This window comes from Hyperoodon ampullatus (genome assembly GCF_949752795.1).
Source record: "Hyperoodon ampullatus genome assembly, chromosome: 4".
NCBI lineage: Eukaryota > Metazoa > Chordata > Mammalia > Artiodactyla > Ziphiidae > Hyperoodon > Hyperoodon ampullatus.
In genome coordinates this window covers 168558226-168570730 of record NC_136917.1, presented here as the reverse complement: position 1 = coordinate 168570730, position 12505 = coordinate 168558226, and the positions used below count along the sequence as shown (strand labels likewise).

General features: G+C 40.7%; 1 protein-coding gene across 1 annotated transcript in view; it reads right to left on the bottom strand.

The window, feature by feature from the left end:
• SEMA5A (semaphorin 5A) overlaps positions 1-12505 on the bottom strand; it is a gene marked incomplete at both ends in the record, with an annotated part of 314646 nt that overhangs the window by 107212 nt on the left and 194929 nt on the right. The window lies entirely within an intron of this gene.

Sequence of the window (12505 nt, the reverse complement as noted above, 5' to 3'; positions counted from 1 at the left end):
GTAAGAAGATTTTGTCACCCAGATAATTTGCTCAAAGCAATTTCAAAACTAGACTGCAAATTATTTTTCCACATTTCCTTAAGATATTATGACTCAAATTCTAATGCAAAGGCATTATAAACTATGTTAGACCATTTTCTTTTTACCTTGTATGATTACAACATAAGATTCATCTTAGTAACAGTCTGGCATTATCAAATATTGTCATGTATTTCACTTAATCCCCTATACATATGATCCTGGGCTAGAAATGCAGCAGGAGATGATACAGAACATGTAGTATTTTGAAAAACTGATGCATTTTGATAAACATTATAAAATAATTCAAATAGCGGAAGCCTTGCTCACAACCTTTATGCTAACAACCCTGGTGATCTTTGGGGGACAATTGGAACTAAATGAGTGCTCAGGAATGAGCTTTCCAGTATTTGAGGGAAAGGTCATTGATTATCATGAGTTTCTTTTTGGAGGATGTCTAGAATTTTAGTTTCACCGAAATTTTGAGGGTTCATGAAAATATTTTTATTATTTTTTGGAAAGAGGGAAGGCAGGAAGGAAGGAGGGAGAAGGAGAGGGAAGGAAAAGAAATATGATCAGCTCAATATAACATTTACTACTGCTATAAATAAAAATAATAATTTTTGATTTTTCGTACTTGTATACGATCAGACAGCCTTCTGCAATTCATTAAAGCTTCAACAATGAAACAATACTAAAAGAAAAAAGTCATCATGTCCTATGGTCCTATGTGTATAGCGGCATCAACTCTAATGAACTTGAGAACCCTGAACGATGAAAAAAGGCCGAGAAATCAATTCTTCTTGAGTATAGCAGCCCGAAGCACTTCCAAAACACAGAATAAATATATATTTCCTCTAAGGTGCAATAAAACACTTAAGAGGGTGGAGCTGTAACATACTGGATACATAGAAAATTTTTGTTTTAAGGTAGGGAAAAAGTCATACCATGAAACAAAGAGAGGGCTAGTTCAGGGAAATGTGATATAAAAATGAAGGATTATTGCAAAGCCCTGGATGGTTAAATCTTTTATCTTGACTCTGTTCTCCTCTTACTGCTTTTCTAAGTTCTGTTGTATTTTAAAGAGATGTTTATTATTCAACTTGCCATGTGCTGAATCCAGTACAGAAATTAAACCTGTGAATGGGACAGGCAGTTCTGACCATGGTTGCCTGTGACAGGGCTGGAGATTCACTGCGGACACCAAGGCCACTAATCAGGGAAGCTGAATTACCTTATTTCCAATTGTGCGTTTGACTCTATTTGATTCTCTGCTGTTGTACCCAAGAGACATTTTTCATGTTTGTCTCATCGACCCAGAGTTACTGCAGAGTAAAAGGAAGCACTTTGTATTTGCATCTGTTACTGTTTGGAGCATTAGCAGTGAGGTAATGATGAAATGCCCTCTTCCACTCACTGGGCAGCATGTTGCCATAGCAACAGATCATTATATAAAGTTCATCAATTCAGCCAGTTGTGACTCCAAAGTAGCAGACAGCTAATATGTGCCAAAAGTTCTTTCTTTTAACCCATAATTGAGCAAATGAATTAAATTGGTCTTGGCACTGGGAGCTCAGTATCGCATTTATATAGTAAAAGGGAATTAAAAGAAGAAAACAAGCCTTCTTGGCTAGTGTATGCCTGAAAAGGAGATTTTAATTAACTCAGTTTATCAGATTCAACTAATGGCTTATTTTTTCTCAAAAACAGATATGTTAGTGAGCTTAAACATCCTAGTCATAAATTATATGCAACATTCTTTTATCCCAAAGTATTATTTTTAAACCACATTCCTGTATCCTCACCCTCGGCATATAAATTCCAGGTAGTCAGGTGCTGGGGGACCTAGCCTGTCTTATTCACTGTGATCTCACCGGTGTCTGTGCCTGACACACAGTAGGTGCTCAAGCAGAGGACATGGTTCTGTATGAGGACCCTGGAGCCCGATGATCCAGGTTAGACTCCTGTCTCCAGGTCACTCACATCTGTGTCTCCTTCACCCTGGGGCCCAGCTCACAGGCCAGGGGCCATGCAGTGAGCTTATCTATGCAGAAGGCCTGGACAGTGCCTGGCATGCAGGATGAGTTATGTGAGAATTCAGTATTATTATTTTATTGCTATGTTTAGCTTACAGATTATAAGCCCCGCTCAAGTTTTGTCTAAAATGAGCAAGCTCCCTGCCTCTGTCAGTACTGGCCGCACATAAAGCAGAGGGGTAGATGATAGCTCTACTGCCTTACTGAAAAACAAAATGAAACAAAACACTCCTTTAAGTACTCTAAATCATAAGCTGGTGCTTTTAGGAAATTTACCAGTGGAGTTTTCTGTGAATAAAAACCATATTCCACTTAAAATGAGAGTGCAATTAATAGAGTCCTCTAGGTATCTTTTCTAAGCTCTCCTCTAACCCCAAAGCTTAATTCTAACTCTCATCATTCTGCTAAGGAGACAATTCAAGTTTCTAGAAGGTAATAACTTACCTTAGATTTACTCTATCTAAATTACAAAACAACGACCCAGTTGGCAAAGTGGGCAGCCCTTCTCTGACAGTCACCAGGCAGGAACACAGAGTCTAAAATAACCTCTCACCCCCAGTGGTAAAATTTATACTGTGCCTGGTCCCATTAGATATGGACTGAGATGGCTGAGAAAAATCTATGCAAAGAACTTTTGTAATTTTGCAACATTAATTTGGAAGAAAAAAGAGAGCTCTCTACTCAATGGAATAAGAAAATTATTTTGTCATTTTCCTGAATCATTACATTATGCTAATTATGAACCAGTGGCTGAGGTTCCAAGCTATTTTTTTTTAACATCTTTATTGGAGTATAATTGCTTTACAATGGTGTGTTAGTTTCTGCTGTATAACAAAGTGAATCAGCTATACATATACATATATCCCCATATCCCCTCCCTCTTGCGTCTCCCTCCCATCATCCCTATCCCACCCCCTAGGTGGTCACAAAGCACCGAGCTGATCTCCCTGTGCTATGTGGCTGTGCTGATCTCCCTGTGCTATGTGGCTGCTTCCCACTAGCTATCTATTTTACATTCGGTTGTGTATATATGTCAATGTTACTCTCTCACTTCGTCCCAGCTTACCCTTCCCCCTCCCCGTGTCCTCAAGTCCATTCTCTACATCTGCGTCTTTTTTCCTGTCCTGCCTCTAGGTTCATCAGAACCTTTTTTTTTTCTTAGATTCCATATATATGTGTTAGCATATGGTATTTCCAAGCTATTTGGGAGCTAGACTTTCACATGCTTTCTTCAGGCATGATCTCATCCACTTCTATAGCTTCAAAGCCAATCTGAGGTCTCTGTTACTGATCCAAATCTTTCTCTTTGACCTCAAAGAAGTTCCAACCGACTATCAGACCTACCACAGGAAACTGGAACTCAGCATACCCCAAAACTGAGCTGTGTCTCCCATTTGGCTCAAATCTGTTCATGCATCTGAAATCCCTTTCCATTTGTTAGGATAAAATTTTCAATCTGACACATCCCACATTTTAGCTTCATCTTCTGTCTCTCTAACCACAATGCCAGCCTTTCAGAACACTTTTGCCTTTCAGAACACTCCATGCCTTTCTATATCTGCAGGTTTTCCATATCCTGTGCCTTCTCCCAGGAAGGTCTCTCCAAACCTTCTCCACCAGGCAACCATCTCCCACCTTCCAAGAGCCAGTTCCCCCTCTCCTCTGTGGGGAGTTTCTGACCCTCTCAAGCCAGGTCATTGTTCCCAAGTCTCTGTGCCTCTGGGATCTAGAGGGAGAAACCCTTAACCAGTCTTTGAGGAGAGGATGGGGAAGGGAAAGTCTACACTTTTCAACTGGACCTTGAAAGATGAATGTGCATTCACCCGGCAGAGAACGAAATGAAGGCAGGTCAGGGAGGGAGGGTGTCCTTATCAAAGTGGGGAAGACTGGGGACCGTGGCTCACAGACTTTTAGGATTAAATGTTCCTTGGAAGGATGATGCATTGGGTTGGAGCCAGTGAATGAACACTGGGAAACAGTCCAGTTTACATGTGTTTGTGCAATGCCACAAACTGGATCAAGTGTAATGAAGCTCTGAGCTCTGCAAAACACTTTGGTGAGCAATTTGGAATAGCGTAGCAGACTTGAAGATTCCAGTACCCTGTGAATCAGCAACTTCAGCTTCCCAGCCCATGTGCCATGACTAGGTTACACATATACCATGATATAGACCTCCTCCACTCCTGAGGCAGTGTGGGCAGCCTTGCCTTGCTGGGTTGGTGCCCATGGTAGCAAGTAACCTTGACTTTTCCAATGTGCCACATACAGAATGCCATTTTCTATGGTTGCCATGATTGGGAAGCCCCGTCCTGCACACAGTTCTTGGTACAGGCACAGGGATGCAGGGGCAGATGTAGCAGCACCACTTATAACAGCAAAAGACCAGAAATCCTCCAAATGCCAGTCAACAAGATTACCTTAAATTCATGCAGATAACGAAAAACTGTATATAGTGGCAAAGATGAAGGGACTTTTCAGTTGTGTGCGTGAACATGGATGAATCGTTAATTTAAAAAATGTTGAACAAAATATTAAAAAGAGAATCTTAAGAGAACATATATAGATCCATTTACCTAAAGTTCAAAAGCATATAAAATTAAGCTATGCCATCTAGGGAATAAAATATGGTGACATTATAAAAGAAAGCAAGGAAATAAGAAAAACAAAATTCAGGGTAGTGAATACTTTGGAAAGAGGGCATGGGTTTGGGGTGGTGGTGAAAAGGGGGGCCTTTAGCACACCTGTGCAGCTCTGCTGTGTGACTTGGCTGGTGGGTAAATTGGTGTGCCCATGTTACTACTCCTTATACATAAAATATTTATCTAAAAGAGTAGTCTATAATTCCCCCCCAAAAGAAGCTTCTTAAAAATGGAAAACTACTATATAGAATGCAATTCTTGACCTTTGCAAACTTGGCTTTTTAGGTGGATGAACACACCTATCTCTTATACCATGTGCTATACACCACCCTCAAGACACACCTACACACACACACACACACACACGCTTACACCATAGGAAGATAATTTAGATGCAAATATATTACGATAGAAGTGAGTATTAAAAACAAAAGGTATTATAAGTATGTAATAAGGTACATACACTTCTATTCCCTAATATTCCTCTGGGATGGAGGGAGGTATTCCTTGGAGCATGCCCTGAACAGAGCTTGAGATGGGAGCCGACACGCTTCCCCTTTATCTGCCCTCTGCACCTGGATATGGGGAGGGGTGTCAAGGAAGAAAGGCTCCAGATGAGATATGGGTAGGATTTTCATTGGGAGCCTATTGAGAAAGAGTGAAAAGATAAAGGGGCAGGAGAGAGAAGGTAGGGAGATGGCGGGAAACTGCCAATAAACATTCCCGGTGACCATGGAACCTTCATGGCGTCTTCTAAACTCACACAATACTTGCTGTGTCTTGCTCTTTTCAAACACAATCTGGAGAAGGAGACGACTTTGTGTCTAACAGCGTGAGAAACACAGTCTGCCTGAGAGTGTACAGGACTTCGTGAACTTAAGCTCAAAATTAATAAACAGGAATTGTGGGGAAAGCGGAGGACTTCCAAGGCCATGAAATTGGGAGTCTGAAATAAGGAACCAAGTATTCAAGGGGCAGGTAAGTCCCAGCTGGTCTCCACTGGGCAGGCATGATGCACGTCATTAAATGTCTATGGTGGGGGAATAGGCTTGCATTGTGACTCGTTACCTGAGATGAAAAGCTGGGGTATTCAGCCACTAAACACGCTGCACACTAACGATGGAGATTCCAGGGCCCTCGGCCTGCTGACTTCAGCGCTGACTTTCTGATGTGGCTCCTGAAATTTCTGTGGGTGCCAATTTTTGACCCACATGGCATTCCAGTCCAGTTCTTACTCAGTCAGAAGTCAAATTAGGAGTCCTAACAAAATTCCCCTAACTAGGATTCAAGTGGCTGAGGGCCAGCCTGGTCCCAACACCAGTTTTACATCCTCCAACCATGAAGGCCAAGGTGAGGGTCCCAATCAGACACCAAGAGAGAGACAACCAGGGGGGCAACAGGTCAGTGTCTGGAGATGACCAGAAGGAGTGGGCACCAACCACAGGGCACAGGAATGGCCCTCTGATTCCTGGGATAAGAACATATCAGAGAAGACGGGATACAACTCAGACACTGTAGAGAAGACTGGATCACAGGTCACAAGGGAAGATGTCAAAGGCCCAGTCACTAAAACTGGGTGAGGGGTCATAGCCCAGCCAGGGAAAGAAGACCTGGCACTGGGCTCGGGCCCTTGTGTTCCTGGCACACCTGGTGCTCAAGGCAGGAAGGCCCCAGAATCTGAGTAACACAGAGGTACAGGTTAAGGAACCCCAGCTTTGAAAGTTAGAGGGGCCTGAAGACAAGCTGCAGGTGAATCATCACAGGTCGGCAATTCAATGAAGACCAGGAAAACTGGCTCTTATCCAGTCCATGCAGAGAGAAATTAATGCTGCTCACAATAAAAAAAAAAAAAAAAAAAAAAAAGCCAACATTACGTAAGCAATACAATTTCTAATTTAAAACAGAAAATTAAAGTTTAACTCAAAGAGCAACAGTGCATTGTGAAGACTGCCTTTTAAAGACGCAGTTTACCAAGGACAAGTCAAGGTCTCTGCCGATGGAGCTATCTTTCACTTTGAACCAGTGTTCTTTTGCTATGGTCAAGGTCAGATTTTTAAAATTAATTGATTATATCAATGAGGACCTACATTAAATGCCTACACTGATAATTAATCTTTGAGATCACTTCCAATACTACAGGTAAGGATTTCATTTTTTATGAGATTTTGAATATTTAGACAATTATTGAAATTTGTATCATTAACACAAATACATGAAAATTGAGGGCATAAAAACCTCATATCTGTTCTGGGGGTGTGAAAATCAACTTCTACTGGTCTTAACTCAGGATCATTGTAAGCAACTTTTACTAATTATAGATAATTCTCAATATTTTAGCCTCACATAACAATGCTTAACACATATTTTCTAGTTAAAGAAAAAAATCACCTATCTTGAGCAAATTTTCTTTTCCTTTCTCTGCACTCAAGTTTAATTCCTCAAATAGAAAAAATTACATATTTAATCAGTTTCATTATACACAGTTGGAGGGCAAGATTAGACTAAAAATAGATAACAAGAACTGCCCTCTGAATGTTGTTATAATCTCAAAATGCCTTAAAAATTTCATACAGAGTTAAGCTTTTGTAGCCTTCAGAAATAAAAAAAGTGATGATAACTATTCACTTGGTCAAAAAGTTAATTTGCATTAAATGCTCTTAAATGGTAGAAAAGCTCAGAGTATTTTTTTTCTTCTTTCTTTCATATTTGGGCTTAGTTAACACAATGACAATGGAGCTGGATGACTGGAAGGATGGCCGGATGGCCAGATGGACATCTACCCATTTATTCAGCATTGATTTAGCATTTACTATCAGCCAATGCACAGCGGGGGAAGGTACTTTTTTCCTTCATGTTCATTTTTCTTTGGTCTACAAGAGTAACTTTGTACATAATTATAATTTCTGATGTTCTTGACTTTAGGAGTTGGTTAGGTTTGGGCTGCCTTGATTCTTCATACAAGGTCTCATTAGCAAAAGTCACGTCCTCAGCTTCTCTAAGGAAATACTTATCCAACAGGAAGTCAGATAAGACCAAGTAGGAAGAGCATTTGCCCCTAGGGACATTGGCTTAAAAATTATTCCATTCTTAACACTATGAGAATTGTATGGTTCCTTGATAAGAACCTCTGCAGCATCTTTTTGGAAAGACAATTCTGTTTAAAGACCATAGAATACCCTACTTAAGAAACATCGATTTGGCCACTTCAATATTTCAAAGAGGAAAGGGAGATGAAAATACTATAAACAAATAATTGGACAGCTTTTTAATAGCACCGTGGGATTATCCTTTTTTTTTTTGCAAGAAATAAATGAAAAGAAATTCTGATGTTGACATCTCTGCAAATGACAAATACAGCTTCCCACACCCACGCAGGTTTGTTTGCAGACCTGCACTGTCAATAATCACACCACCATCGAGCTGTTTGCACCAATCCCAGTTTGCTGCAGGCACCCTTCCACCTGGGTTAATTCACCACGTCCCTTAATGGGCTCCAGGTGGGAGCTATAATATTAACAGGTATGCCTCGCCCCCTGTACCTTAGTGCTCCTAGGTCTGTCAAAACTCTTCCTTTTGCACTAAGGGATTTCTCTACCCACGTCTCCTCTGCAAAGAAATGATGGGGTGTTTTTTTCTTCCAGTCACTCTCCTGTGTAACAACTTCTGGAAGAAAGCCTGTATATAATGTCATTGCTAATGATATTTCATCTTTCGGTGGAGACTGCACTTATTCGTTCCTGGTCCTTCTGTGTGCACTGCTGTCTGCTTTAGAATTTAATTACCTGGAGGCCATGGCCTAAATCTGCTTAGTAATGCTTGGTCATCATCGTTAGGCAAGGGTCATATATACAAGCCAGTAATGAAGGTAGAAAGTGCTTAGACGAGGAATGTAAAAGGTAGATGGTCAAAACCAAGGTGTAAACAATCCTACAAGTAATTTGCTGCCATGATCAGATGTGGGTCCACTGGCCCAAGCAACCCGACACCTTTGCAAAGCTTCCATTACCATGTCCTCCTGCGTGTCAGACGAAATCGTTTTAGAATGATTTAGTCTGAAGACCATGTTCTTTTCAAAAAGCGAGAGGGGCCAGCACTCTGGCCGAGTGGAACCCGAGTTTTCCTAGTGCAAAGATTCAATTTGTTAACACATCATAAACAGAATCAAATTATTCCAGATTTTATGGTACTAAGAAGAATGTCGCTTTCTGATTTTACAGCTTAGAGAATGACAGTGGTGGGCCAGTTGACAGCAATTTCACAGATTACTTTATTGCTCACCAGCAACGTGGAGGGGTGGGAGAGTCCTAAGAGTCTGTTCCTTGCATTCCCAAAGGAATCACAAAACTGCATCTTGATCCTGTGTGTTTACAGAGGTCCATGTCAACCTCAAGCGTCCGACAGGCTCTTCTTGTGGGAATCCTGAGAGTTCCCCAGTAGTCCTGGAATGACTGGGTGTCAGAAAGGCACAGCACCACCTGGGGGAGATAGGCAGTCGCCTCCCCGCCTGTAGGGTGATGTCAGAAGAATTCTCCTGACAGGGTGTGTGTTTATCTCTATATAGTCAGGAAAGGCCCACGTCTCAAGGTCACAGTACAAAGAAAGTAAGGAAGAGAGAAAGAAGGCAGACATGGTGATGGCCCTTACATTTTTAATGGTGTAAGATATTTCATTTGTTTTTTTTGTTTTTGGCTTGTGAGGGAATTATCTGTTAAATGCCATAGAATATATGGCATTTCCCCCCTGCCTTCCACTTCTACATTATTGATTTTTTTTTTTCCAGTGCAGACATTAGCTCATGGAGCACTGGAGCCAATGAAAAATGACTTCATTCTGCCATGAGCACTTCAGCCAGGTCTACATGACCAGGCACAAAACAAATAATTGATGCAACTACGCAGCTCAAACTAGAGCAAGAGATGTTTTTTTCTCTTTACATATGAACAGCCTTAGTAATTCAAAGTGTAGATGTTTGCCCCAAGAAGAAACATTTTATATTTAATTTGAAACTTTCACAATTGAAACTTATATTTAGGAGTTCTTTTATTTGTTTGTTTGGTGGGAGTGGGTAGCAGGTATGGGGTGGGTGTTTCAAGAGACTTCCTGTAGTAGCAAATTTCTAGAGTGGCTCCACAATTACATGTGTATGTATATGTATATATATATATATCCCTTCTTCCTGAGTGGCCCAACCTGCGATGATGGTATGTCACTCCTGTGATTAGGTGACATTATATGGCAACAGTGAAGGGATTCTGCAGGTGTCATTAAGATCCCAAATGAGTTGATTTTGAGTTACAGTGGGATTACCCTTTGTGGGCCTGACTTGATCAGGCGAAAGGTCTTCAAAGAGGGGCAGGACCTTCCCTGAGAAGAAAGGCTCTTTGCAGCCTAGACAGAGAAGCCTGGCTGGGAAGGAGCTTCAGGCAGCCTGTAGGACATGAGAGTGGCCTCTACCAAGAGCCAGCAAAATCCTGGGCCCCTCAGTTACACAGCCACGAGGACATGAATTCTGCCAACAGCCTGAATGAGCTTGCATGTGGATTCTTCACCAGTCCAGACTTCAGATGAGACTGCAGCCCTACCTAACATCTCGACTGCAATGTTGTGAGACCCTGAGCAGATGACACAGCTAAGCCCAGGCTTCTGACCCACAGAAGCTGCAAGATAATATACGTAAGTTGTGTTAAACTGCTAAGATTACATATATATATATATTTAGATAAAATCCTTTTAAACAAGTTTCGTATGAAGAGAAGTAGTTAACAAGTGTTGGTAATAACTGTACAATGTATTTAATGTGTTTTGTCCCAGACAATGAAATGAATGAGGATGAAGTAGCCATTTAATTGGGAGATTTATTAACTATGAAGATGTTGGTTTTTAAGATCAACTAGAAAAGTTCTTTTATAATAACAATTGCAGGTTCATCATCACATTGGCAGACAAGTGAGTCTTCTCATAACTGAATTTCCAGGATAAAAGTATCTGCAAAAACATATCCTAAATTATGCATTCCAATAAATGGTGATCTACATTACACTTGCCTTACCACGGCATGGCTTGTGGGATCTTAGTTCCCTGCCCGACCAGGGATCGAACCCAGACCCCTTGCAGTGGAAGCTTGGAGTCCTAAAAACTGGACCCACAGGGAAATTCCTCACACTAAGTGGTCTGAATATTTATCTGCAGAAGTGGAGATCTATCTCCAAAGAAGATATACAGACTGCCAACAAACACATGAAAGAATGCTCAACATCATTAATCATTAGAGAAATGCAAATCAAAACTACAATGAGATATCATCTCACACCAGTCAGAATGGCCATCATCAAGAAATCTAGAAACAATAAATGTTGGAGAGGGTGTGGAGAAAAGGGAACACTCTTGCACTGCTGGTGGGAATGTGAATTGGTACAGCCACTATGGAGAACAGTATGGAGGTTCCTTAAAAAACTAAAAATAGAACCACCATATGACCCAGCAATCCCACTACTAGGCATATACCCTGAGAAAACCATAATTCAAAAAGAGACATGTACCAAAATGTTCATTGCAGCTCTATTCACAATAGCCCGGAGCTGGAAACAACCTAAGTGTCCATCATCGGATGAATGGATAAAGAAGATGTGGCACATATATACAATGGAATATTACTCAGCCATAAAAAGAAACGAAACTGCGCTATTTGTAATGAGGTGGATAGACCTAGAGTCTGTCATACAGAGTGAAGTAAGTCAGAAAGAGAAAGACAAATACCGTATGCTAACACATATATATGGAATTAAAAAAAAAAATGTCATGAAGAACCTAGGGGTAAAACGGGAATAAAGACACAGACCTACTTGAGAATGGACTTGAGGATATGGGGAGGGGGAAGGGTAAGCTGTGACAAAGGGAAAGAGAGGCATGGACATATATACACTACCAAACGTAAGGTAGATAGATAGTGGGAAGCAGCCGCAGAGCACAGGGAGATCAGCTCGGTGCTTTGTGACCGCCTGGAGGGGTGGGATGGGGAGGGTGGGAGGGAGGGAGATGCATGAGGGAAGGGATGTGGGAACAGATGTATATGTATGACTGATTCACTTTGTTATAAAGCAGAAACTAATAAAAAAAAATAAAAAAATAAAATAAATAAATAAAAATAAAAATAAAAAAAAAAAGAAGTGGAGATCTATAATTCACAAAACAAGAAATCCTGGGATATTGGGTGGATGTTGCCAAAACCTGTTTGGAGTTATGACATCATTTCACACAGAAACAATGATATACTAACTAGAATTTTGTAGAAACAGGAGGACAGCAGGCCTGGGAACATGATGCAGGACCTCCCATGACATCTAAAGGGGTTATATCAAAAGTGCACATCGGGCAGGATTTATATGAAAAGATGAGGTGAAGAGAGATAGTTTGTATTTCTTTCATCCACAGACTGCAACGCTTTACTACCTGGGGCAACTGTCAGTCAATCCTGATCATGTGAAACATGAAAGAGAGAATGAAAGACTTACATGGGTCTAAAACAAAGAAAGGCAGGAGAGAGAAAGCAGACGGAGAAGAAAACAGCAAAATTGTCTCCTCTCTAAAGGCAGAAGTGGATTGCATCAATTTAGAGTAAATTGGGACATTTACTAATTAAATGTCCTCTCTAAAGGCAGAAGTAGATTGCATCAATTTAGAGTAAATTGGGACATTTACTAATTAGCATATAACTTCAGATTATTTTGTGGCTGGGGAACTAGGTATACAGTACTAAAATTACTCAGAAAACATGTTTAAAACCAAAACACATTAAAAAGCAAAACTTAAGGT